General features: G+C 43.8%; 1 protein-coding gene across 2 annotated transcripts in view; it reads left to right on the top strand.

Moving 5' to 3' along the window:
• The window catches only part of LOC127569518 (serine/threonine-protein phosphatase 2A 55 kDa regulatory subunit B beta isoform), a 493802-nt gene that overhangs the window by 234786 nt on the left and 231583 nt on the right, over positions 1-27433 (top strand). The window lies entirely within an intron of this gene.

The raw sequence follows: 27433 nt of genomic DNA, 5'->3' as shown, positions 1-27433 counted from the left end.
ATATGCTGGAAATGCTGATTATGGAATTGTTTGAATCAGAGCAGCATCCGGAAGTGTGAACACGTGATGCTGAGATTCCAGTCGGCTGTCATTTTAATTCCTTAACCACGCCCACTCTGAGCTCATGTATGCAGATACCTACACTGTTCCAATGGAGCCCAGTGTCAGTTTGAGAAACAGCACCCCATTTTGGCCCATTACAGCTGTTTGGACTCAACAATTTCAGGTACCTAGCATTTCCAGCATTTTTTTTCAGATATCCTATATTCATGTCTGTTAATTTCAGATAATTATACTTCATTTACAACTCCCCCCAGACTGACCTTCTGTTTCTTTGTTCCTTGTTTCATTACCACCTTTTCATCTCATATTACCACTCTCCTGCCTTCCACCCTTTCACCGACCTCCCCGTTTGTTCTCTCCTCCCTTCCCACCTTCCTCTGCAGCTTAATAACACGTTTTATCCCAAGCTGGTTCCAGATCTGATGATAGGTCATCAGCCTGAAAAATGTAACCATCTTGCCCTTTTCAAAGATGCTGCCTGACCTGTCAAGTATTATCAGCATTAACTGATCATAATATATATTCATTTTCCAGCAGTTATCGCTACATGGTGACCAGGAGATGAACCCTGACTGTGTTTACCTCTTACCCCTGGCCCCCAAGGACATTAAGGCCATTTTTAGACTCCTGCTATGCTCATGATTGTGTTTGCTTCACTCAACATGGACCATGGATTCAATCTGGGGCTTACCTGGTAAGGTTTAGTGCCAAGCCATGTGGTGCACTTATCCACTAAGCCATAGGAATGACCTTAGTTTCTCAATAAACCAATATGAAGCACATCTGATATAATTTCCCTTATTTTTAGAGGGGTTTAATATGTGGCTGTTTATGTATGAATATTTCAGATTGTTACATTGTGACAACATCAGTGTATGTATTTACCTTCATAAATGACTGGTCTTTCATTGTTATTGAAGTGGAAGTTGTGAAGATTAGCAGCTAGTTTATTTTGCGTTTCCTAGTTTTACTTAATTGAAAGGAAAAGCTGAGCTGGTTAATGGACTCCTGATCTCTTACCTGTGCCATGGTTTCACATGTTTTGTGCAGCTTTTGTTTTTTAAATTTTTTAAATTTTAAATTTTATTTACAATGTGGTAACAGGCCCTTCCGGCTCAACGAGTCTGCGCCGCCCATTTTAAACCCAAATTAACCTACCCGTTTGTCTTTGCAATGTGGGAGGAAACTGGAGCACCTGGAGGAAACCCACGCAGACACGGGAGAACGTACAAACTCCTTACAGACAGCAACGGGAATCGAACCCCGATCGCTGGCGCTGTAATAGCATCGTGCTAACCATGCTGTATCACGAACAGAACTTGGACTAATCTTGAAAACAAACCTCACTGTTAATTATGAATGCATTTTCCTGTGCCAATACTCTGTCGTTTTGCTATTTGGAGAAGACTTGGAACTGGTTTGGATCTCCTATTGTCACCCACTTTACTTGCTGTCACCGTGTTTGCCCCTCTTCATTGGATTGGTGGCACTGCAATAAAGGTGTGGTGTATTTGCAGCTTTCCCTCTCTATCATGTGACCTTCAGCACACTTGCTAGCCTATGTGCCTGTGGACCCCTCTCCAGTATCCTGTCTGAGCATGCGTTAGTTTCCCAGACTGCGATTCAGTTCTATTCCATCCAACAATGCTCTTGGAAGGCAGTCTTATCTGACTTTCATGCAATAAATGAACAGGCCCTGGTAAAAATAGCACTGGAAGAACCACACTTTTTGAATGTACTATTTTGATTTTCTTTCTTGGGGAAGAACTTAGTCTCCAAATGGAAATTATCAGCCATTAAGATCAGAGGCTCATCAGGTGCATGAAAAATCCCAATCCCAATTCCTAATCCAAATTTTTAGTTATGCAACCTTTGAGAAGACATTATGATAAAAAGACCCTGTATTTGCATAGTGCCGTTAATGTAGCAAGGTATCTCTCAGTTCCTCACATGGATTGAATTTGATACAAACTGAAGCAAAGGGGATAAGAGAACAGGTGAATCACCGCAAGCTTGGGTAAAGAGGTCGGAGGCTGCAGGAGGGTATTACAGGAATGCTGTAGTGATGTCAAGGCATTTTTGTTCACAAAGCAAATGATCAATAAGTATAGACCTCTGGGTTTAGGTTGTGAAGGCAGACATCTTAGTATTGATTCAGAGACTGGATGATGTGATGGGGTTTGCATATCTGTTCTGGATGAATGAACCAAATGGCTTCTGTCATCCGTATCTATCTTGAGATGACTTTGCACGCAGTCTAAAGAGCTCTAGGAGTTCATGCTGTAGATAAAACTGAAAGGTATTAAAATCATGGGCTTATCGTTTTTTTTTAAACTAGGTTTTCATCCTATTGTAATTCTTTGTGGACTGAATCGCACTGGAGAATTTTGCAGAAAGAAGCTTTAGACCATATACTTTGCTAAAGTCATCAGTTTTTTTACCTGGGATGGTTTTAATCCTTCCATGGTTAAGGAGGATTCACAGCAAAGTTGAAATGTTAATGGTATTTTGAGTCTCTGCATGAGCAAAAAGGATTAAAAATGTTTAGTTCTATTTATGTGAGGGAAATAGTATTTATTTGTGTGTGCGTGTATAAAAACATTATAAAAGGTATGAACACTGAGCTTACCGTTGTAGGAATATTAATCACATGGGTGTAAATTTATGAATATTTTGGATTGTGATATAAAATTGATCTGTCACTCTGTGATAATATTAATTTAAGTATTTATCTGTAAATAATGTTTGGAAGTCATCAAAATCATTGATTATTAACTCCTTCCTGGATTAATTCCTACAAATCCTACAATTTGTCAAACTGTTAACACAGATTACCACCAGGAGGGAAATGTTGAGAAGTGACCAAAGGTGTGGTCACTTCATGGGCAAATGACTCCCGTGGCACTGATGGTGGTACAGGAAGAAGTGTTTCAGTGTGTGAGACAAATTAGAGGATTAAGAGCTCAGAATAGAGTTCAAAGTTAATGAAGTAGCATAAGGCAGATTTGTTGAGTGGTATTTAAGATTTGTTGGAGAAAAGGGAAAGCAGCAATTAAAATCTGAGTGACAAAGAGAGTGTGTGGTGGAGGATGGAAGTTGTTCATTGCAGAGTCTGCAAGCTATTGAACAGCCAACTGCTACATATTGTTCAACCTGGCTTTCAAGTGCTAAAAGCATTTTTGTCTAGATGAGCCAGCCTAATGCCAGGTCACTTCAACAGTGGTTCTTAGTTATGTTGGTTGGATGAAACTGTGCAGACAGGAAAAAGCAGCACGCTGATCTTTCCTGTTTATACAAATATAACCAGCTCCATCCACTGTCAGCTATTCTGCTATGTCTTAGTAAGGAGGCAGGGGGATAATAACTTGATGTACCTATTTTGTTGCCACCAAATTAACCTTTCTCCCAAGACCCAATCTTGCTTAGAACATTTCAGTAATTCCCCACCAAAGGGTTGGTAGGTTAATTGGCCACTGGAAATTCTCCCTAATGTGTAGGTGAGTGGAGTTGAAGGAGTTGGGGGGAGTTGAAGAGAATAAAAAATGGGATTAATGTACGATTAGTATGAATGGGTGGCTGATGGTTGACATTGGACTCGATGGGCTGAAGGGCCTGTTTCCATGTGGTACCTCTCTATGACTCTGTCATATGATGACTTCAAGATCAAAAGGCAAACTAGTGAACTGAAGAGGCTGAATGTCAATTTGAATCCTGTTCCCAGCACCACCTTATGTATCCTCTCCATAGCTGCCAACATATACAGTCCACAAGGTTCATTCCAGCAACTCAGGTCGCCATTGAACCCCCTATTTCCATCACTTAGAAGGACAATGGAAGCAAATGCATGGAAAACCACCATCTCTCAATTTCCCCTTCTCCCCAATTCACACACCATCCATCCTTGCAAATAGATAGGCCCTTCTCCACTTTTAGTGATTCAATACCCTGGAACTCCCCATCCAGCGTCACAATACTTTCACCATCAGGACAATAGTGGCTCGTGAAGATGGCCCACTATCATCATCACCAGAAATGGGCATTAAATGCTGGTGTTCCTGGAGATGTGCACATTTTGTGAACAAATTAAAAGTAAAAGATCTTCAGTCGTTGTGAATCTGGGTGAATGCAACCTCGAACACGACGTACCTCTAGCTATCCCTGCAACATGCAGACTTGATTAACTTCTCACTGTCAGCTAAAGATGATGCATCCCTTTGTAGCAGAGATCACAAAAGTGAAGTGGCAAAATTGGATGAAATTTTGATGGGATGATATATGGATTTTCCCTGAAATCCAGGGAATTTCAGGTCACCTGGAACTCACTTTTGGAAACCAGTTCACTCCAGATATTTCTTCAGGAGGGTCAAAATTCAAAGAAGTCAAAAATATTACCAGCACTGTAAAAGATCCATAGAGGTCCACACCTGAAGCTGCTATAGACTGTCATCATAAATTGAAACATTCCCTCTCCACTCACCACCCCACCCTGCCGTTGTCATCCTCCTTACAGCCCATTGTCAAACAACACTGAACGGGTACTGACTTTGGACTTGGTCATCCTTTGTGGCACTGTAGTGAGGCTCCCATCTCCTCTTTGGAACCAATTGATGTGTTTGTTGTTGACCAGACATTGTTCAGATCCTTTGTCTTTTAATATTTGCTTGCCTGAAGAATTAAAGAGGAATAGAAATGAAGGAATTATCATTGCTTTGACAGCCATTTACCATAAGGTATGAACCACCAATATTTGGCCATAGGCTTGACCACTTATAATGCCAATAGCCCAGAACTGAGGGACCATCATCCTCATCAGTCATCCAAATAAGGTTGAGTTCATACTTTTTTCTCTTGTTTTCTTACTACATAGAAGGAGGCCGTTTGGTCCATTAGACTTCTGCCAGCCCTCAGAGCAATCCCATCAATCCCATTCCCCCCTGTGTCTCTAAAAGCTATATTCTCTCACATGTGTCCATGAACTCATCCAATTCTCCTGTCAGCCACCTACACTAGGGGTAACTTACAGCAGCCAATTAACCCACCAACCTCTATGTCTTTGGGATGTGGGAGGAAACTGGAGCACCCTGGGGAAACCCATAGGGTCACAGGGAGAATGTGCAAACTCCACACTGACAGCACCTGAAGTCAGTTTCGAATGCAGGTCACTGGAGCTGTGAGGCAGTGTCAAAGCTGCTGAGCTGCCCAGCTGAGGGAGCTTCTGATGGGTAAAGAGGCAGAATTTTGAGTGTTTAGAAGTGCAGTTGGAAAGATATTTAACATTCAGATCCTTATAGAAACCAGCTGCCAAAAGGACTTGCCTCCTGATTTTATTAACCTAAAGAAACCTGATAGACCACAGTGGGCTCTGGTAGATCATGAACAACTGCAACTCTGATAAGGAACTTATATAAGAACTCAAATTATGTAGGTGTTGTAAATTTGCAACATCTTTGACAAGGGATATTCTCTCTCCCCTCTTTTGTTCAATATCTTCCTGGAAAATATCATACAAGAGTCTCTGGAGAATCCTCCTCCAACTGTATCCAAAGGAGGGAGAATTATTGCCCAACCTGTACTTTGCTGATGATGTTGAGTTTAATAGTTAGGGATGGACAAGATTTATGGGATTAACAACCAGGGTGGAAAGAAAGAGCACGCACTAGTGTAATGGATAGCAAAGTTTTAATTGACCCTAGCTCAGTTATAAGATAAGATAAGACAGCTTTATCAGTCACAGTGAAATGCATCTTTGCATAGAATGTTATGGGGGCAGCCCGCAAGTGTCGCCACGCTTCCGGCACCAACGTAGCATGCCTTCAACTTCCTAACTTGTATTTCTTTGGAATGTGGAAGGAAACCTGAGCACCTGGAGGAAACCCACACAGTCACAGGGAGAACGTACAAACTCCTTACAGACAGCGGCCGGAATTGAACCCGGGTCACTGGCTCTGTAATAGTGTTGCACTAACTGCTACACGACTGTTATTGTACAGATACAATAGTGAATGACCAGAAGCTGCAATAGGTGCCCACCTTTAGATACCTGGGTTTGACTGGCACCTTGGGCAAAACATACATGTTGAAATAAAGATGAGGATAACAATTGTAATTGCAGCCGTGACTAAACTGACAAGAACATGTAAAAATAGAGGCAGGAGTAGGCCATTTGATCACTCATGCCTGCCTCAACATTGAATATGATGGTGACTGACCTTATACCTCAGTGCCACTTTCCTGCACTGACTTGATTTCCCTTCATTCCCTTACCATCTAAAAATCTATCCATCTCTTTCTTGAATATACTCAGCAAATTGAACCTCCACAGCTGTCTTGGGTGGAGAATTCTAAAACAGTGATTATGGAAGAGCAAGGACATCATATCATACAAATCCCTTGTGTCCATGGTACTGCATGTCTGTCAAAATTAAGACCAAGAAAAATTTGCAAGCATTGAAAATGGATATATTGTGGGAGCAGAGAAGGTTAAGAGGGGACATCATTGAGGTATATAAATTTGAGGGGCATAGATAGGGTAGACTGCAAGAAGCTTTTTCCCATATCATAGGTAGATAAAACTGGAGGACATAGATTTAAAGTAAAGGGTGAGAAATTCAGAGGGGATATAAGGAGGACCGTTTTCACCCTGAGAGTGATGAGTATCTGGAATGCACTGCTTGAGAGAGTGGTGGAAGCAGAGTCACTAACAGCATTTAAGAAGTGTCTACATGTACACCTGGGTATAGAAGGCTACAGGCCAAGTGCTAGAAGATGGGGTGAATGTGGAAGGGTGCCCATTGGTTGGTGTAGGCATGGTGGGCAGAATGGCCTGTTTCCATGCTGTATGACTCTGACAAAAGAGGATTCCATTCAGAAGACATCAAGCAGTGGACAAGAGCCACCTTATCCAAGCTACTCCAGGACTGCGGACGATGGAGGCTCTTGGCTTCAGAGACATTGGAAAGCACCTCATTGGTTCAATTAGATGGGAATTATAGCAGCAGATCTTGGCTTTATTAGACAGTGTATAATGGATGATAGTTAGCCAGCAGCCTCCTGATTTGCTTTCTATTGTAGTCAAAGAAAATAAAAATCATGTGGGGATGTAAAAGCATGCTGACAACTCACTGTCACCCACTTTACGTAACAGAATCAAGATCTTCCCCAGCCAGTGCGAAGGTGATATGATGGATGGTTGCCCCCTGGTTTCAGATTCGCATTTTGTGCCAGTAGCTTCATTTTGTAGTCAAGGACAAATATGCTTTGCATTAAGGCAGACCGAGTAGTTCAGTTAATCTATAAAATGTGATCCTAGCTTATGAATTTTTGCATTGTATGTGACTGCCTGATTTATTACTGTTCCACTTTCTTCTGATGTTTACTAATTTTATGCTTTTCTTTGAGACCATTCCATCTAAATTCACTTCAGAGAACATCTTACCAAACAGTGTTATTGCTGTTACTGCTCTAATTAACATATTTTGTTGGTATATAATAAAATGTGAAATAAATTTCAGTCTCAGTATTTGGGGAGATTAGTTGGAGAGTTGACCGACTAAATAAGCTTTACGGCAGGACATGATAAAATGACACGTGTTTGGAATCCAATTTAATTAATCCGAAATGCATGTTTCAATGCGTACTTGAACATTGATCAAGGTGTACACTTGCACCATGTAGTCTCTTGAAGGTAATAGTTAACAACCTAAATATCTGACAACATTGGCCTTTAATTGGATTTTTTTTCAGAGGATCCTGCTTCCTTAAAATGCTTTTCCATCTGTATCTCATAATGTACATATATTGAAGACCTGGAGAAGGAGCCAGAGTGAAGATGAAGAGACAGTTGTTTTAGGAAGCACCTTCTGGAGTTCATTGCCTGATTCTCCAGTAAATTCTAAGGGATTTGGATCACAAGCCTCTGGGGAAAGAGCAGAAGGAGGGGAACTGATTGAATAGCTTTTCGAAGAGCTGGCATGGGCATGAGAGATTGAATGGCCTCCTTCTGTGCAATCAGATTCTGTGTACATTCAGCTAATTGACTGATGCTGGATATCTGGGAAATACTCCCTAATTCATTGCTAATTATCTTGGGCTGCCTCCAGAGGACTGAACACAGAAGTGGACACCATTGTGGATAAACTCAGGCTGCATGGAAGCAGATAAGCATCTCGATTAGGAACAGGAATAGGTTATTTTGCCCCTTCAAGCCAATGCATTTAGGACTGAGATAAGGAGAAATTTGTCCATCCAAAAGTGGTGAACCCATGGAATTCTCTACCACAGAATGCATTTAATGTGACTGTGGCTGATCACATTCTCTGACACAGCCAACTGACACCACATCTCTTAAATCCTTCCTTTTATGCTTCTTTAAGAGTGCTTTGATTTCAGCATTCAGTACAACAGAGAATCTGTAGCCCTTGTTCCAATAAATCAAATAAATTTAAGTGCACTAATATCCATACAATTGAAACTACTTCTCAACAAAATTCAAGTCAAAGTTTCCAAATCTTACAAGTTATTAGTCTGTGGGATATTTCAATCGACAAGCAGTTCTCCCAGATCTGTTCATCACTTGTTGCTGTCATTTCAGCCTGATTCAATAGCAGTGATCTTATTCTACAGTGGAAGATGCACTGCATCTTCTGTTAGCTCATCATCAGTTTCAGCCTTCTGAACCCTTTCCACTGTCTTGCTGTAATGACACACAGTTCTGTACTTTCATCTTCACCTCATGGTATCCAGTTCTGATGGTTGAAGCGTCCTGCCATCATTCTTGCTCAGATTGTGATTGATTGCTAATCACATTACCCTTCAAACTCTTTTGTGGCCCCAATCAGCTCTTTGGTTTTGGTGACGTTGAGCTAGAGGTTGTTATTGTGGCACCACTCAACCAGGTGTCCTATCTTGCTCCAGTAAGCTGACTCATCACCTCCTGCAATTTGTCCAACAACAGTTGTGTCATTGGGGAATTTGAAGATGGTTTTGGAGCTGTGCTTAGCCACACAGTGTTGTGTGTATAAAGAGTAGAACAGGGGGCTAAGCACGCAGCCTTGAGGTACTGTTGAGAGTATCCTGGCTGGTTGCAGCATGGTCTGGCACAGCAGTTCGAATGCACAGGAACATAAGAAGCTGCAGAGAGTAGTGGACTCTGCCCAATACATCACGGGCACATCCCTCCCCACCAGTGGTAGAATCTACAGGAGGTGCTGCCTCAAGAAGGCAACATCCATCATCAAAGATCCTCACCATCCAGGCCATGCCATCTTCTCACAGCTACCATTGGGCAGGTGGGACAGTAGCCTGAAGTCCCACAACACCAGGTTCAAGAACAGCTGCTTCCCTTCAACCATTTGGTTCTTGAACCAGTCGGCAAAACCCTAATCACCACTACAGTTTAGCAACACTAAGACCACTCTGATCACTATGCCTAAAATGGACTTTCTTTTTCTTGTTCTAATAGTGTTTTGTTTGTAAAAACTGGGTATAATTTATGTTTAATTTATGTTTTTCTTGTGAATGCTGCATATCTAATGCTATGTGCCTGTGATGCTGCTGCAAGTAAGTTTGTCATTGCACCTATGCATACACATACTTGTGCATATGACAATAAACTCGACTTTGACTTTGACTTAGATCTCCAAGATTTGCAGCCAGCAACTCGGAGAAGTATGTGTGGAATGTTTCCCTACATCGCCTGCAAAACTGTTCACTGTCTCATTGACTGGAAGGTTGGACTAATTCCTAAAGTGGTTGAGAACCTCTTCCAGCATCCCATTGGAAGGCCTGATTGTTTGGCTCTGCCTCGGGGTCCAGTCAGGTCCAACAGTATTTTCACTATTACTTCCTCTTCTTGATTAGCCATCAGCAACTCATAGAAGGGAGGAAATTCCTCCATCCACACTTCACTCACTTGGTGAGTTACGTGCCTCAAAAACCAGCTGTTCTACCTGCTCCATCCTTCAACACGCACAAGTTGGCGGTGTGTTGTCTAATGGAGGAAAACTAAGTTTGGCATTTCTTACCACTAACATAGATACATAAAGTCATATAGCATGGATGCAGGTCCCTTGAATGCCCATACTCAACCTTGTCCACACTAATCCCATTTTCCAGTACTCAGCCAGTGGCCTTCTACACCATAGCATTTTAGGTGCTCATCTAAATACTTCTTAAGCATTGTAAGAGATTCTGCCTCAACCAACCCCTCAGGCAGTGTGTTCCACATTACAGCCGCCCTCTGGGTGGAAAGAATTCTTCCTAAAATCCCTGCTGAACCCCCTAACTCTTAAACATATGCCCTCCACTTATAGACACTTCTACTTGGGGGAAGAGGGGAGCTTCTCATTATCTGCCCTATCTATGCCCCTCATAATTTTGTATTTCTCAATCAGATCCCCTGCCAGCTGTCTCCATTCCAAAGGAAACAAATCCAGCCCATCCAGTGTCTCCTCATAGCTGAAACATTCCCTCGCAGGCAACATCCTGGTGAATCTCCTCTGCAGCCTCTCCAGGACAATTACATCTTTCTTGTAGTATGGCGACCAGAACTGCACACAGTACTTCAGCTGTGGCCAAACTAATGTTATATGTATTTTACTATGACATCCCAGTATGGTTTCATCTATCTGGTATCCTGTCACATGGTCACATCCTGCAATTAAATCCGTCTCTCTCAATCCTTATCATGTGTCCTATTTCTCCTACAGTGATCCATGTAGTATTTCTCAGAAGCGAGGCAGAAGAACTGCACATACATTTGATATAACATGTTCAAACCATTTTCTTTCACTCTGTTCTGTTACGCTGTCGCCAGTAACTTGTTCTTCCACTTGATAAGGTTCTTCTTGTCACATCCTGTGAGTTCTTTGTATTTTAAGTAGCTTTGAGCTACTTAAAAGCTTGCAAGGTGGTCAGTTCCCCCATCATTGCAATGCTTTGTCCTCTGACCCCTGTTTGGGAAATCCCTGATGCTGACAATTGTTGTACTTGATGGTGCTGCACTCTCAATAACCAGAGTGCTAGTGCTTCCCCACCTGGCACCGAGAAGGCCTTTCCGCCTGTGCAGAACACACAAAGGGAAGCTGGTTAATTCTAAGGTCAAGAACTTATCCAGGAACTGTTACAGAGAGAAGCAGGGGTTGTATCAGGAAGGCAGGGGGAAGATCAGCATGAGGGTCAGGCAATGGTGATGAGGTTTGGATGGCGAGTGGTAGTGGGAGTGCATTTAAAAGGAACCTCTTTGACTTGGGTTCCCAGCACTGAGCTGGGATCTGCTCAAGGAGGTACCCATTAAACCTTGCAAGCCTGGGTGGGTTGAGTCTGCCATAACAACATGACCTAACTTCTTCTAGCAACATTCTAAACATTATTGCCTGGACACCCAACACAGAAACCAGTCGATCTACACAAGTGTGTTTTACATAGAACCATAGAACAATACAGCACAATACAGGCCCTTCGGCCCACCATGTTGTGCCGACCTTTAAACCATGCCTAAGACTACCTAACCCCTTCCTCCCACATATCCCCCATTTTAAATTCCTCCATATGCTTATCTAACAATCTCTTGAATTTGACCAACGTATCTGCCTCCACCACTACCCCAGGCAGCACATTCCATGCACCAACCACTCTCTGGGTGAAAAACCTCCCTCTGATATTTCCCTTGAACTTCCCACCCATTACTTTAAAGCCATGCCCTCTTCTATTGAGCATTGGTGCCCAGGAAAAGAGGCGCTGGCTGTCTACTCTATCTATTCCTCTTAATATTTTGTATACCTCTATCATGTCTCCCCTCATTCTCCTTCTCTCCAAAGAGTAAAGCCCTAGCTCCTTTAGTCTTTCCTCATAATCCATACTCTCTAATCCAGGCAGCATCCTGGTAAATCTCCTCTGCACCCTTTCCATCGCTTCCATATCCTTCCTATAATGAGGCGACCAGAACTGGACACAGTACTCCGTGTGGTCTAACCAGAGTTTTGTAGAGCTGCATCATTACCTCGCGGCTCTTAAACTCGATCCCACGACTTATGAAAGCTAACATCCCATAAGCTTTCTTAACTACCCTATCCACCCATGAGGCAACTTTCAGTGATCTGTGAATATGAACCCCCAGATCCCTCTGCTCCTCCACACTACCCAGAATCCTGCCATTAACCTCGTCCTCCACCTTGGAGTTTTTCCTTCCAAAGTGTATCACCTCACACTTGTCCGGATTGAACTCCATCTGCCACTTCTCAGCCCAGCTCTGCATCCTATCAATATTCCTCTGCAAGCTTCGACAGTCCTCCACACTATCCACAACACCACCGACCTTTGAGTCGTCGGCAAACTTTCTAACCCACCCTTCTACCCCCTCATCCAAGTCATTAATAAATATCACAAAAAGTAGAGGTCCCAGAACCGATCCTTGTGGGACACCGCTAGTCACAGCCCTCCAATCTGAAATCACTCCCTCCACCACAACCCTCTGCTTTCTACACACAAGCCAATTCTGAATCCACATGCCCAAGCCTCCCTGGATCCCATGCCCTCTGACCTTCTGAAGAAGCCTACCATGAGAAACCTTGTCAAATGCCTCACTAAAGTCCATGTAGACCACATCTACTGCACTACCCTCATCAATCTGCCTGGTCACCTCCTCAAAGAACCCTATCAGGCTTGTGAAACATGATCTTCCCTTCACAAAGCCATGCTGGCTGTCCCTGATCAGATCATGATTCTCTAAATGCCCATAGATCCTACCTCTAAGAATCCTTTCCAACAGCTTGCCCACCACAGACGTAAGGCTCACGGGTCTATAATTCCCTGGACTATCCTTACTACCTTTTTTGAATGAAGTGGACAACATTTGCCACCCTCCAATCCTCCGGTACCATTCCCGTGGACAACGAGGACTCAAAGGTCCTAGCCATTGGTTCAGCAATCTCCTCCCTTGCCTCGTGGAGCAGCCTGGGGAATATTCTGTCAGGCCCCGGGGACTTATCTGTCCTAATGTTTTCTAACAGCTCCAACACATCCTCTCTCTTGATATCTACGTGCTCTAGAACATTAACCTTACCAACACTGTCTGCAGCATCATCAAGGCCCCTCTCTTTGGTGAATACTGAAGAAAAGTATTCATTGAGAACCTCACCCACTTCCACAGCTTCCAGGCACACCTTCCCACTTTTGTCTCTGATTGGTCCTACCTTTACTCTCGTAACAGAAAATGTCAGGTTGAGTTTCCAGAATGACACATCCAGTACTTCCACTTTGTACAGGAAGAGGCAGGCCAGGGCATCCAAACCTCTAGACACGGATTTTACGAGGGGGAAGTTGCCTAGGTATGTTAGGGACAGGACCTGATCAAGCTTCAGGGGGCTAGGAAGACCAGAGTAACTCAACATCATTGCCAGTCCAACCTTAATGGCAGTAGGGAGCAGCCAGCATCCCAGACCCATATCCCTTTAATGGATTAGCATCTTCTGGTGTGAAGGTAAGAAAATGGAGAAATGAAGTGGAATTAGTGTACAGTTAGTGTAAAATGGGTGCTTGGTGGTCAGCACAGACTTGGTGGGCTGAAGGGCCTGTTTCTGTGTTCCATGACTCTATAAATTTTTCTCCATCAGTATAATTCTTTTGTTAAGTAGGGGAAATACCACGATAGGATTGTAGTGAGATGGCATGTGAGAAATATTCTTCACACATTCAGGGGAAATGGGAATCTCTTTGTGACGTGGATGCTGGTTTGCATCAAACTTAAAATATGGCTAATTAAACAAACCCAGTGGGGTGGGAAGAATGACATTAAACTAGGCCTGCTCCCTCTACATGTGGAATCAAAAATTGGCCTTGGGGGAAAAATGTGATTAAATGCACAAATCCACACAAATGACTAGTAAAGTTCTTAAAGGCTGTCTAATTGATGTGTGAAGTTGCAAACACTGAGGATATTGTTCCAGGTGCTTTCATCTGCTGTCATCTTATGAGAAGGACAGCTCTGTCTCTTCAGCCTTCTCCTCTCCCCTCCTGATAATGTGGACTTGTACTGGGATACTGAACCATAAAGATCATCTGTCGCTCTGCACAGGGCCTTTATTCAGGTGTTGGGGTCTTGACAGCATGTTGCAGACTATTCAGCTTTAGGAAGCATAGCAACTGCTTGTCCTTGCCACTGCAAGAGCTTGGTTCTGCTTGGAAGCATTATAATTGGTATTATTATTATTAATTATTGCCACATGTGCCGAGATACAGTGGAAAGCTTTTGTTTTGCATGCCATCCAGACAGATCATGTCATACATAATTATATCAAGGTAGTAAAAAGAAAACAGAATGCAGAATATAGTGTTGCAGTTACAGAGAAAGTGCAGTGCAGGTAGATAAATAAAGTGCAAGGGATACGATGAGGTAGATTGGGAAATCAAGACTTCATCTTTTAGCAGGGGCACATAAAGAAACTGGGTTAAGTTTCAACTACTGGAGACTGAGAGGAGCTGCAGGGGGGGTTGGGGGGCAGGGAAAGAGAGTTTCATGGATAAATTGTCAATTACTGCTACTTTGAGAACCTGAAAACAAAAATGTGCAAATGAAAAATCAAACTAAAAAGCTGCAGATGCTGGAGATCTGAAATAAACGCAGAAAATGTTGGAAACATTCTGCAGGTCAGGCAGCATCTGTAGAGAGAGAAACACTTGATGTTTCAGGCCTGGGACCCTTCATCAGAATGGATGTGGACTCCAGAGTATTTAACCAAATGTGCTGTTAAAACACACTTGCCTTCTCACTTTTTAGTTCAGATGAAGAGTCCTTATCCCAAAATGTTGAATCTGTTTCTCTCCTCACAGATGCAGGCTGACTAGCTGAGTGTTTCCAGCACACTCTCTTTTTATTGAAACTAAAAGAGTTTGAGAACAACTGTTGCCATTGAGAATGTTTTTAAAGAAAGCCACTCGTGAGTTTATCAAGATGAGGAATGTTGGGGAGCAGATAACTCATTCAGTGAAGATCATCCAGTTTAGCACTTGCCAGGTCCAGAATGCAAATAAAATAAAACTCTCTTTAATGTCTGTCAGCAACATGGATTATCCAATCTCAGAAAAACATGCCATTGAACTAGTTTGCGCATTCACTGTCCCATTTAGCATCTCAGAAATTGGCAAGTGAATTGGCAGATGGAGTTCAACCAAGATTGGCAGATGGAGTTCAACCCGGACAAGTGTGAAGTGATACACTTCGGAAGATGGAATTTGAAAGCAGAATACAAGGTTAATGGCAGAACTCTTAGCAGTGTGGAGGAACAGAGGGATCTTGGGGTCCACATCCATAGATCCCTCAAGGTTGCCGTGCAGGTCGATAGGGTTGTTAGGAAGGCGTATGGTGTGTTGGTCTTCATTAGTCGGGGTATTGAGTTCAAGAGCCGCGAGGTAATGTTGCAGCTCTATAGAACTCTGGTTAGACCACACTTGGAGTACTGTGTTCAGTTCTGGTCACCTCATTATAGCAAGGATGTGGAAGCTTCAGAGAGGGTGCAGACGAGATTTACCAGGATGCTGCCTGGATTGGAGAGCATGTCTTCTGAGGATAGGTTGAGTGAGCTAGGGCTTTTCTCTTTGGAGAGAAGGTGGAATGGAGGTGACTTGATAGAGGTGTACAAGATGATAAGAGGCGAAAATGGCTAACACGAGGGGGTATAATTTTAAGGTGATTGGAGGAAGGTATAGGGGGGATGTCAGAAGTAAGTTTTTTACACAGAAAGTGGTGGGTGCATGGAACACACTGCCGGCAGAGTTTGTGGGGGCAGATACATTGGGGACATTTAAGAGACTCTTAGATAGACCCATGAATGATAGAGAAATGGGGGAGTGCTATGTGGGAGGGAAGGGTTAGATAGATCTTAGAGCAGGATAGAATGTTGGCACAACATTGTGGCCCGAAGGGCCTGTACTGTGCTGTAATGTTGTATGTTCTATGAATCATGGTTCCATCCATTCCTATCACTGGAATCTTCTCCAGCAACAAACAATTTACTGAAAGAACTCAGCGGTCAAGCAGCAGCTATAGGAGGAAAGGGATTGTCGACGTTTTGGGTTGAAACCTTGCATCTCCATCCATATAATTCTGCAAGATCCCTTGTTCTCTGCCAATCTTTAGCACTCCACCATTGGTCATTGTACATTCATCTGCCAAGTTCCTAAGCTCTAAAATTTCTTCCCTAAACCTCCTGATTTCTCTCTTCTCTGTCAAAATCTTCCCCTTTGACCAAAATTTTGGTTCAATTTATGTCTTACAGTCCTAATGGGAGATTTAGCATGTTAAGCATGCTAGATGTAGACAGTTCTCAAGGCTATGAATGCTTATCTAGTTGGTTTTGAGAACATGCAAACCTATTTTATAGAAGCTTTTACACCCAGAGGACAAAGGTGACTTCGTCTGCACATATCAGAAGTCAAAATAACTTGTATCAATTCAAACCCAGGTACTGTATATGGCCTAAATTAGAAATCATCATAGCTAGTGATTAAAAGGGAAGCACTATACAGCCTTTGAAATGTTGAAATATAATCACTGTGGTAATATACGAAAAGCAGAGCCACCTTGCGCACGGCAAGCTCCCACAATCGGCAACAATATGTATGATCAGGTGACTAGTAACTTGGTGTTGGTTTCCTTCAATCCCCAAATTCAGAATTGCCATAGAAAAGTGAAAGGATGCTAGACAGTCAGCAAATGGCAGTCTTCCATGGGGAGGTAGTGGCTGGAGTGGGGGGGAAATGGAATGTATCCACTGTGCTAAGTAGTTGTTAGTCCACAACACTGACCCACATGCCACCCTGCCCCCATGTGAACCAATGCAGACCTTGGCTTGAGTCAGTGTAAGGGTCAGATAATGCTACTTAGCATTGAGCAGGATTTCTGACAGTGCTTAACGGTGTTTATTGGTAACCATGGGAAACCACCTTCCCACAAACACCAGCCAATCATGCTAAGCAGATTGCCTTGCTTTGGCTGTCACGTCAATGCCTGCTGACTGTGCTCACAGGGAAACGCATCCTGACAAATGCCTCTTGAGAGCTGTATAAGAACATCCCCACCGCAACATTCCCACCACACGTTGACCTACTTACAGGGAAATGTCTGCGTTTCCTTAATCCTCTTCCTGACCTACTTACAGTGCAGCCTACTCATGCTTATGTTTCTCTTTTCATGACAATTGTTAAAATAAACTGGAATTATTGTTAATTATTCTAAGTAAACTGCTGAATTGTGGATCTCAGTGCCAATGCCTAGTCATTTTATAAGCAGCAGTATAATGATCAATTGTTTAAAGAATCACTTCACCAATGCTGTGATTGAAAAGCAAAAATGCTGGAAGTCTGAAATAAAAACAGAAAAAATCCAGGGATACTCAACAGGTCAAACAGCATCTGTGGAGAGAGAAACAGGGTTAATATTTCAGGCTGATGGCTTTTCGAGAGATTAGGAAATGTGAGGAAACAAGTGTGTTTTACATTCAGAGAATGGGGAGGACGGGATGGAGAGAACAATGAAAATATCTGGGATAGGGTGGAGACCACTATTATCCTGGTGACACAGTGTTGTAGGTGGCATGTAAGAGAGGGTGATGAATGCTCGCAAATCACAGCTGATGTGACTGGAAGAGTGTAAACAGGGAAATGAGCAAGGGCAGTAGAGGGAGGTAAAAACATAATGCTGGAACTGTGAGATGCAGAACACAGCAAGTACTGGAAATATGAAATAATAGGAGACTGCTGAAAATAGCCAACAGGTTAGGCAGCATCTGTGGAGAGAGAAAAACTGAATTAACATTACAGGCATATAAAACCATAAGCTCACTGAACGATACCTCATCCTCCATCTGGACACGTTGTAGTCCTCAGGACTCGATATTGAATTAGACAATTTCAGATAGTCAACCAGTCCAGTTTGTGTCAGAAGAAGGTCATCTTCCTGTAATATTAACTAGGTTTTTCTCTCTCTACAGATGTTATCTGATCTGCTGAGTATTTCTAATATCTTCTATTTTTATTTACATGAGACAAATGAGTTATGTGGACCAAGAAGTACCAAAGAAATGTTAAAGATGCCCTGCAGCTCTGTGTGAAATTTCCAGGCAGACGAATTCTATTACACAATGATTGCAAGACAGCATGCATATTGGAATAAGCCTTTTATGGAGGGACAATGGGTTGTCCTCTGCTGAACCACTGCAGCAAGACTAGTAGAGAAAATTAAATAGGATTTTTGGGGACAGGGGCACAGAGAGAACACCGAGGGAAGAAAGGCAAGGATGATTTACCTTGGAGTTTGAGACATTTGAAGCTGACACAGTGTCAGGGAAGGGGTAAGAACTGGGAAAGCACTGAGGCCCGATGATCAGGTAATGGGGATGATTGGATGCGAGATCATGCTGAGCTCCAAGGCAGCTGGTTGGACAGGGGTGAGGTCCAGTGGGTTGGGAGTAGGAGGGTCAGAGACACAACTCGGGTAAGGGTTTGGTATTAGAGAAGGTGCATAGTCAGACAAGCTGTCAGCCAGGAGTGTGGTATTGGGTGGGTAGGGTTTGTGATTGGGCTGAGATGCCAAGGAGATGGTTAGACACTCATTCGAATCTAGGTCTGGGATGATTTGGGTAGTCTGGGTGTGAATCTTGTCCTGGAGTCCAGTGGGAATGGCCAGACACAAGCCAGCTAGCTCCAGGATGTGTAGTCAGATGTAGACGGGCCTGGATCTGAGGACAAGCTGATGCCAATTTCAGCAAATGGTCATGGTGTGGTTTGGGATGGGTCGGTCACTCGTACTTGGGCTCAGGTCTGGGGTGTGCAGTTGGACCTGTGATCAGGTCAGGATCCATGGTCGAGGAGTGAGGGCTGATAATAGGAGCATACTGGGATCCAGAGAAGGGTGGTCTGAATGTGGAACCCAAAGACCTCTGCAGTGCTGGGTGAGGTGGTTGGGAGCCAGCTGTTATGGAGGAGCAAACAGCAAAGAGAAAACTGCCAGATCATTATCTCCAACCCCTTTGGCACTGGTGTGAAGGCTCCTTGCTGGTTGTACAACTCTAATGCAAAAAGAATTTTGCCCAATGATTCCCTTTTTCCTTTCATCTTTAAAGTACTCAAATTTGAAAAACATAAGTTCTTTTTCATAAAACCACATTAACTCTGATGCCTTTCTAACTACTCTGTTATCACGCAATGGACTTCAGCGTTTCCCTGGCAATATTAAACTAATTGGCCTGTTCTTCCTTGTTTTCGCCCTTCCTTCTTTCTTAAACACCTGTGTTATTTTTGCTGTTTTCCAATCCATTTGAACCTATCCCAAATCAAGGGCATTTTGAAGATGACAGCCAATGTACCCTCTCTCTGTGCAACCAGCATGTTCTGAACCCCAGGACACAAGCCATCTTCTCCAGAGGATTTGCCAGTTCATTAGGTTGCTTAACACTCTTCCCCTGGTGATATTGTTTGAAGTTCCTCATTCTGGTACTTTCCCCTTAGTGACCCACAATTTTTGGACATTCTTCTACAATGAAGACTGATACAAAACATTTAATGGCTCTGTCTTATTCCCCATTATTAACTCTCTTTCCTTAGCTTTTAAGGGACCAATATTTACTTTTGTTAATCTCCTAATTTTTATGTATTTGTAGTGGCTCCAATTTGTTTTAGTAGTCTTGTTTTAGATTCAATTCATTCGTGTAGCACACAAAAGAAGTTCACCACGTAGATAAATGTCATGCCTTGTTGTTATTGAGCACAGGGTCGGGTTCATGTGGAGTTCACTGACAACTGGAGGTGCCCTGTAATCAGTGGGATATAGAGTCACACAGCACAGAAACAGGCCCTTTGGCCCACTGAGACTGTGCCAACCATAAAACACCCATTTACATTAATCTGACACATCAACCTGCACTACGGTATTGTGGATTATTTGCAATATTTATCACAGAGTCATACAGCACAGAAACAGGCCCTTCGGCCCAGTCTGTCCATGCCGACCATGAAGTACCCATCTATACTAATCCCATCTATCAGCACGGTCCACAGCCTTCTATACCTTGGCAATTCAGGTGCTTGTCCAAATCCGTCTTAAATATGAGAATACCTGCCTCCACCTATCCTTTTACCACCCCCCCCCCTTCTCTCCAGATGTTTGTTGACTTAAAATTTTCCTTCCAAACTAGTAGGCTGAAGTGGGTGGGGCACTAAATTGATCGTCTAAGTCTATTGACTGTAGATGGGACCAAAGTTTAATGACTCATCTGAATGGTAGCAGCTGTAACAGGCCAGCTCTCCCTCACACTGCACTGGTGCATTCACCTCAATTTTCTACTCAAGTCTCTGGAATTGGGCTCAAACGCTTAATGTTCTGACACCAAGGTGAAAGTGCAAATCTGAGCCTCAGCTGACACCTGAAAATCTGCACAAGGGAATCCATCACGCTGGCCATCGACCGGGCAGCTGGACGTTCCCAGTAGGCAGCGGGGAAGGGAAGGCATCCATGTGTGCTAAGTGCATTAAAAGTAGTGCTAATTTAATTGCATGAAAGATGAGGTACCTACTGTCTCCAGAGGCCATCCCTTGCCTTCCTTTGTTGGAGAAGAAGGCAGGGGCAGGAGATAACTTCTTCAATGTGGAGGCCCAAATGCACATGCAACAACTTTGGTTTAGAGCTAAGGGTAAGGTAGCTGCATATGTTTCCTTCAGGTAACAATGTCTGCCTAATGCTGAGTTAGACCAGGGTTGCTGAGGTAACAATGTCTGCCTAATGCTGAGTTAGACCAGGGTTGCTGAGTGCAATTGATAATTGGTTTATTATTGTCACATGTACCGAGATACAGTGCAAAACTCGCTATCTACATTTGACAGGATTGTTCATGTTATCAGATTATTGACCTGCCTTTTAAATTACTTTCCATGACCAGATAATCCCAGCCCAAAAAGACACCCATTTCTGATGAAGCTCATTATCCTGAAAAGTCAGCTGTTTCTCTCCCCACTCTCGCTGCCTGATTGGAAGAGTATTTTCAGTTTTTATTTAAGATAATTTGCAAATGTTATGGGCTACCATGTTCTGCCAGGTAGAATGCTGAAAAGAGATTCATTAGAACTTGTCATAAGTGTGAAGAAACTGCGGCAATGAGGAAAGAACAGGGAGGAGGAATCAGAAAAATCTTCAAAGAGCCAGCACAAAGAGGCAGGAGAGAATGTCCTCTATGTGTGTTGTATGATTCTGTGATCAATTCCTATCCTATGCAACAAAAAAAAAATCAGCTGGAAGAACTGACGCAGGGTTTCAACCAGAAACGTCAACAATTCCTTTCCTCCCATAGATGCTGCTCGACACATTGAGTTCCTCCAGCAGGTTGTTTGTTGCTGCAGATTCCAGCATCTGTTGTCTCTTGTGTCTCCAATTCCTATCCCATTTCTGAAATTTCTCTCCTCTTTGTTGGCTTCTATCTCATTCATTTTCCATTTTAAGATCTTTCTGTACTCCTCCTACCCTCCATATGCAATATGGAATCTGATACCTTGGATTAATTTTCCAGTCAGTTGAAGACCCAAACTTTGGAAGGAGAGGACACAAAGATAGAAACAGCTGAAGCTGGAAATCTGAAACAGCAGTGATCAGTGCTGAAACTCCCTCAGCCTGATCCCATTTGGGTCTGAGCTTCTCAGTGGACACTTTTGTCCCTGAAATAGACTGTAATGATATTTTCTTCCCCATGTACCCTGCATACGAATTGAACAATCAAACTGGCTGCCATTTCACGTTCCAAAGTGGATAACTTTCTCAACAGTCTAAGGTTCAAAATACTTTGTGGATAAACAGTAACATCACTAGCCAATCTTTTTTTGCTCAATGAAATTTAGTTTGCTGCCTTGATCCTATGAAATCACTGTTCTGAGGGTGTTCTCATGGTGTTCTGCTCCTTGCTTCTGATATGAATTCAAGGATGGATTGGAAATTCTGACTTGGTCTGATGCTACGCTGAATTCGGTACATAGTCTGGTAATAGATGTTGAGTCAAGTGGCAGGAGGAATGATGACAAGGACTGTTGTGACTAAGATAATGCTGAGCTTTTTGAAGAACATAAGATACAGGAGGAAGAGCAGGCTATCTGATCCTTTCAGTATGCTCTGCTGTTCAACAAGATCAAGGCTGATCTATCTTACTACCATTTCCCAGCACTATCCCTAAATTCTTGAAATGTCCCAAAATCTATCGATCTGTGTTTAGAATGAACACAACTGAGTCTCCAGAGCACACCGCAGTTAAAATTCCAATGTTTCTCCATCCTCTGCATGAAGAAATTTTTCTCCATCTCAGTCCTATATCCCATTATTTGGAGACAGTGACCCCTGGTTCTGGATTCTTCAGCCAGTGGAAGCCTCCTCCCTGCATCCACCCCGTTGAGCGCTGTAAGAGTTTTGTAAGGTTCAGCAGGATCACTGCTCATTCTTCTAAACCTGAGAGAATTCACATTAGTAATTTCTCCTCAAATGACAAACCCTCCATTCAATAACAAGATGAATGACTCTCCTTTGTGCTCCTCCTATTGCAAGTATATCCTTTTTAAGATATAGAGGCCAAAACTGTACAGAATACTCAGCTGCATTCTCGCCAAGGCCTCATATAATTGGTGGCTGTATATTAGATGGATGGTGATATTTCATCATATTCAATATTGGACTTTACAGATAGTGCAGAGAGTTTCACAGGATTAGGAGGTGAGCCCATTCATCACAGTGGAGTCAGCCACTTTTAAGTAAGCACATGGTGATAGATTACATCCAGTTAAACCTCCATTTAGTGGTAATCTTCAGGATGTTCAGGGAGGACAACTTGACAACTATGGTAGGAATGGTGGATTTTGCATGAGTTAATTTTTCTGGTTGGATGATCACTGTGCCAGGTTAGACACAGTGTTACCCTGACTCCAGGACAGCCTGGCCAGCACCGTTACTAGAAATGTGTGTGAAATGAATGTTATTAAATTGTCAGTGATGAGCATTTGACTGGCCTGGAGTGTGTTCACACCGGATCACGTACCTGAAATGCAAAACGTACCAAACCCAGCACCAAATTCACAATGTCCCAGCACCAACGTCCCCAACCCCAGCACCAACTTCCCAACCCCAGCACCAGCATCCCCAACCCCAGCACCAATGTCCCCAACCCTAGCACCAATGTCCCCAACCCCAGCACCAATGTCCCCAACTCTAGCACCAATGTCCCAACCCCAACACCAACGTCCCAACCCCAACACCAACGTCCCAACACCAACGTCCAAACATCATCACCAAGCTCCCAATGTCCCAGCTCCACCGTTCCCAACCCCAGCACCAGCATCTCCAACACCAGTGTCCCCAGCCCCCAACGGCAACATCCTCAACCCCAGCACCAATGTCCCAACCCCAGCACCGATGTCCCCCCGAAACCAACGTCCCCAACTTCAGCACCAACATCCCCTATACCAATGTCCTCAACCCCAGCACCAATGTCTCCAAACCCCAGCACTGACATGCCCAACCTACAACAATATCCCAGCACCAACATCCTCTACCTCCAGCACCAACGACCCCAACCCCATCACCAACATCCCCAACACTAACATCCCCAACTTCAGCATCAACATCCCCAATACCAATATCCTCAACCCCAGCACTGGCGTCCCAACCCCAGCATAGATGTCCCCAACCCCCAGCGCCAACGTCCCTAAACCCCAGCACTGACATCCCCAATACCAATGTCCGAACCCCAGCACAGATGTCCCCAACCCCAGCACCAACATCCCCAAAGCCCAGCACCGACGTGCCCACCCCATCATCCCAATATCCCAACACCAATGTCCCAACATCCTGCACCAACATCCTCAACCCCAGCACAGATGTCCCCAACCTCCAGCACCAATGTCCCCAAAGCCCAGCACCGACGTGTCCAACCCATAGTCTCAATATCCCAACACCAATGTCCCAATCCCAGCACCAATGTCCCCAACACCAACATTCACTACCCCCAGCACCAACGTTCCAACCCCCTGCACCAACGACACCAACCCCAGCACCGATGTCCCCAACACCAGCACCAATGTCCCCAACACCCCAACCACCAGCACCATCTCAACCCCAGCATCAATGCCCCCAGCACCATCCCAACACCAATGTCCCAACCCCCTGCACCAATGTCCTCAACCCCAGCACTGATGTTCCCAACACCAGCACCAATGTCCCCAACCACCAGCACCAACATCTCAACCCCAGCATCAATGTCCCCAGCACCATCCCAACACCAACGTCCCAACCCCCTGCACCAATGTCCTCAACCCCAGCACCGATGTCCCCAACACCAGCACCAACATCCCAACCACCAGCACTAATGTCAAAACTCCATGCGCCGTCCCAACCCCCAGCACCAATGTACCCAATCCCTAACACCAACATCCCCAAACCCCAGTACCAACATCCCACCCCCACCACCAACATCCCAACCCCAGGACCAATGTCCCAACCCCCAGCACCAATGTTGCCAACTCCAGCACTAACATCCCAACACCAACATCGCAACACCAGCTCCAGCATTCCCAACACCCAGCACTAATATCCCAACAAAATCAAATGAGAAAGCAGAATAAGTCTGAGGTTTGAGACAGAGCACAAAGACTGATGAAATTCCTGTTTCTTTGTCTGTTCCTTTCAGTTTTCATTGCGTTGCTTTCCGCTTGTTGCGGGTGTTCATTAAGCAGAGAGCCTATCAAGTAAGATTCTCTCAGCAGAGCCTTGCAGGAAAGAGGAGGCATACTCCTCTGTACAGTGAATTAAACAGCTCCAACAGGCATTTACAGCTAGTGCGGAAATGTGGCCACAGGCTTATTCCCGTCAATGTCCACATCAACAAGAACAGTGATGTGACTGAGAGCTCAGCAGTCCACTACAGAACTTGTGAACTCATTTTACGTAGACCTTTGTCCAGACTACAGCCTCCAGAGTCTTCTGAATTCCTCCATGTCAGCCCCTTCCACACTACTGAATTTAGTCTGAACCGCTCTGCTCCCACCTTTGAAAAAGTCTGCTGAAGACTTCTGACAAAGTTCTAATATACTTTTCTATGACTCATGTCAAACTTTGCCTCATAATATTCCTGTGAAGTAACCTGAGGCATTTTACCACATTAAAGATGCTATATTAATGCAAGCTGTTCTTGTTTGGTCGTCACTGTCCTCCAGGGGCGCTATGAGATCTATTTTGTGTGCATCCTTTAGGCTCTTTGTGAATACCAAATAATCATGTACATTAGCTCTTCTGGTGCTCTTGACACACTAGCAATGAAGAGGAAATAATGCATAATATTCACCAACACTCATTTGAAACCTGTTGATTAGGAGAGGGATGTTTACAGTCTGCCACTTACAATGCCAGTACTGTTCTGGCAAATCCTCACCATTCTATGTAGTTCTCTCTTTGCATCAAGCAACTCAACCTTCTACTGAACAGGCACCATTACCACAGTTCCTAATTCCCAAACTGATACCAGTGCAGCATCTTATTTCTAATATCTCTGTTGCGCTTAAAATCATATTATACTGTAGATGTTCCTTCTCTTGCATTTACTGGTGTCTGCCTATTTCTAGACTAACAAGTATTCTCTGGGTATTTGTTGACTGTCTTCTCTAGGTTGTTTCTGCTTGCCTGCCTCAAATGGGATCCTGTCACCCCCTTCCCTTCCCATCCCAGCCCCTCTACACCTTCCCTCACTTGCTCACTTTCACTTGAAGTGTGGTGACTGTAGAACAGCCTTCAAAAGTCTTCAGGATTATTAATGGAGTTGGTTTCACTTCTAGAGGAGACCAAACCCAGTGGCTTTAAACATAAAGAAATCAATCCTAAAGCCAATAGGGAATTCAGTGGGAAATGTTTTATCTAGATGATGGTTAGACTGGGGAACTGCCTGCACAAGGAGCAGTTGAAATGCATTGGTACTTCCAAAGAGAAGGCATTTAAACATGTTGGGGGAAGGAATAGAGGATTACACAGGTAGAGGTAGATGGACCACAGTGGAGGAAGCTCATGTGGAACATGAGCACTGGTATTAAGTATTTAGGCCAGTTTCTATGCTGTACCTTCTGCTGTAATCTTAGGCAATGGGTTGTAATTGCTTCCTTAGATATCAATTCCTCAAAAATCACCTTAGCCTGTTGAGTTTAAGTGTCACCGGTCTCCACTGCCCCTGCTCTTTTTATTCTGGAAGGTTTCCAGTTATTTGTGGAGTCAACGTTGTTCCCATTCTGCGCACCCAGTCACTTGTTTATCTCCCTAATTGTTTTGGTGAACTCGCCCCTTTTCCCATATGACTTATGCATTAGTCAGCACCTTCTGCTTTGCTGTAAATGGTAAGTCAATCCCCATAGTTGTTAAATCCCTTGAATATTTCTCCTCAGGTTATTAAACCCATGTGCACCTGCCTAACTCATCTGGCTTTTCCTCAAACTGCACTCATGCAGGTCAAACTCATCATCTAATAAGTATTATCATAGAGTCATACAGCTTGGAAATGGGCCCTTCAGCCCAACTGGTCCATGCCAACCAAGATTCCCATCTAAACTAGTCCAATTTGCCTGTGTTTGGCCCATATCTTTGATAAATCAAGTTCTTCAGCACAGAGTCATTGAGGAAGAAGAGGAAGCCATTCAGCTTTTCAAGTCTTTTCCAGCATTCTTTCAGACCATGGCTGATTTGCATCTTAACTCCTACTGCCTTATTTTTGTTGCTTAACGCACCTATTAATCTCAGTTTGAATGTTTGCAATTGACCCTGAACCTCAGTAGCATTTTGGGTGTTGAGGGTTAAAACTTCTGTCAGTTTTTGTGAAGCAAATTCTCCCGGGTGCTACCAGGGAAGGGCATAGCCCCCATTTTAACATCATACCCCTTGCCCTCCCCGCAAGAAGAAATAGTTCCCATCCACTCTATTAAATCCTTTAATCGTTTTCCACACCTCAGTTAGATCACTCCTTAATCTTCTGTCTTTGAGGCAATACAAACCTAGCCGATGCGATCGGGGGGAATAATTTAACCCTTCGAGCCCGGGTTTATTTCAACTGAAGCCATGCGCCGCTCCCTTGGACTGCAGTCCCCGGGTGCACTGCAGACTGCCTTCATCTCCATTTCATAGACACTCCTTTCAGACATCCCCCTCCCCGCTCCAATGCAGGACAGTGCCTGATATCTGTTGACATCCACTAGGTGCAGGGGTTTATTAAAATGGGTGGGGGGAAACCTTAACACTGCCTGCCCTCTTCGAATCTGCTGACCAGTGCTCTGTTCTATTAACATGACCGTTCACTGCGAAGGACCCACGAGAGAGAGA

This window comes from Pristis pectinata, chromosome 4 (assembly GCF_009764475.1).
Source record: "Pristis pectinata isolate sPriPec2 chromosome 4, sPriPec2.1.pri, whole genome shotgun sequence".
In the NCBI taxonomy this organism is placed as follows: Eukaryota; Metazoa; Chordata; class Chondrichthyes; order Rhinopristiformes; family Pristidae; genus Pristis; species Pristis pectinata.
The sequence above is the reverse complement of the archived record's forward strand: the minus strand, read 5'-3'. Positions and strand labels throughout refer to the sequence as shown.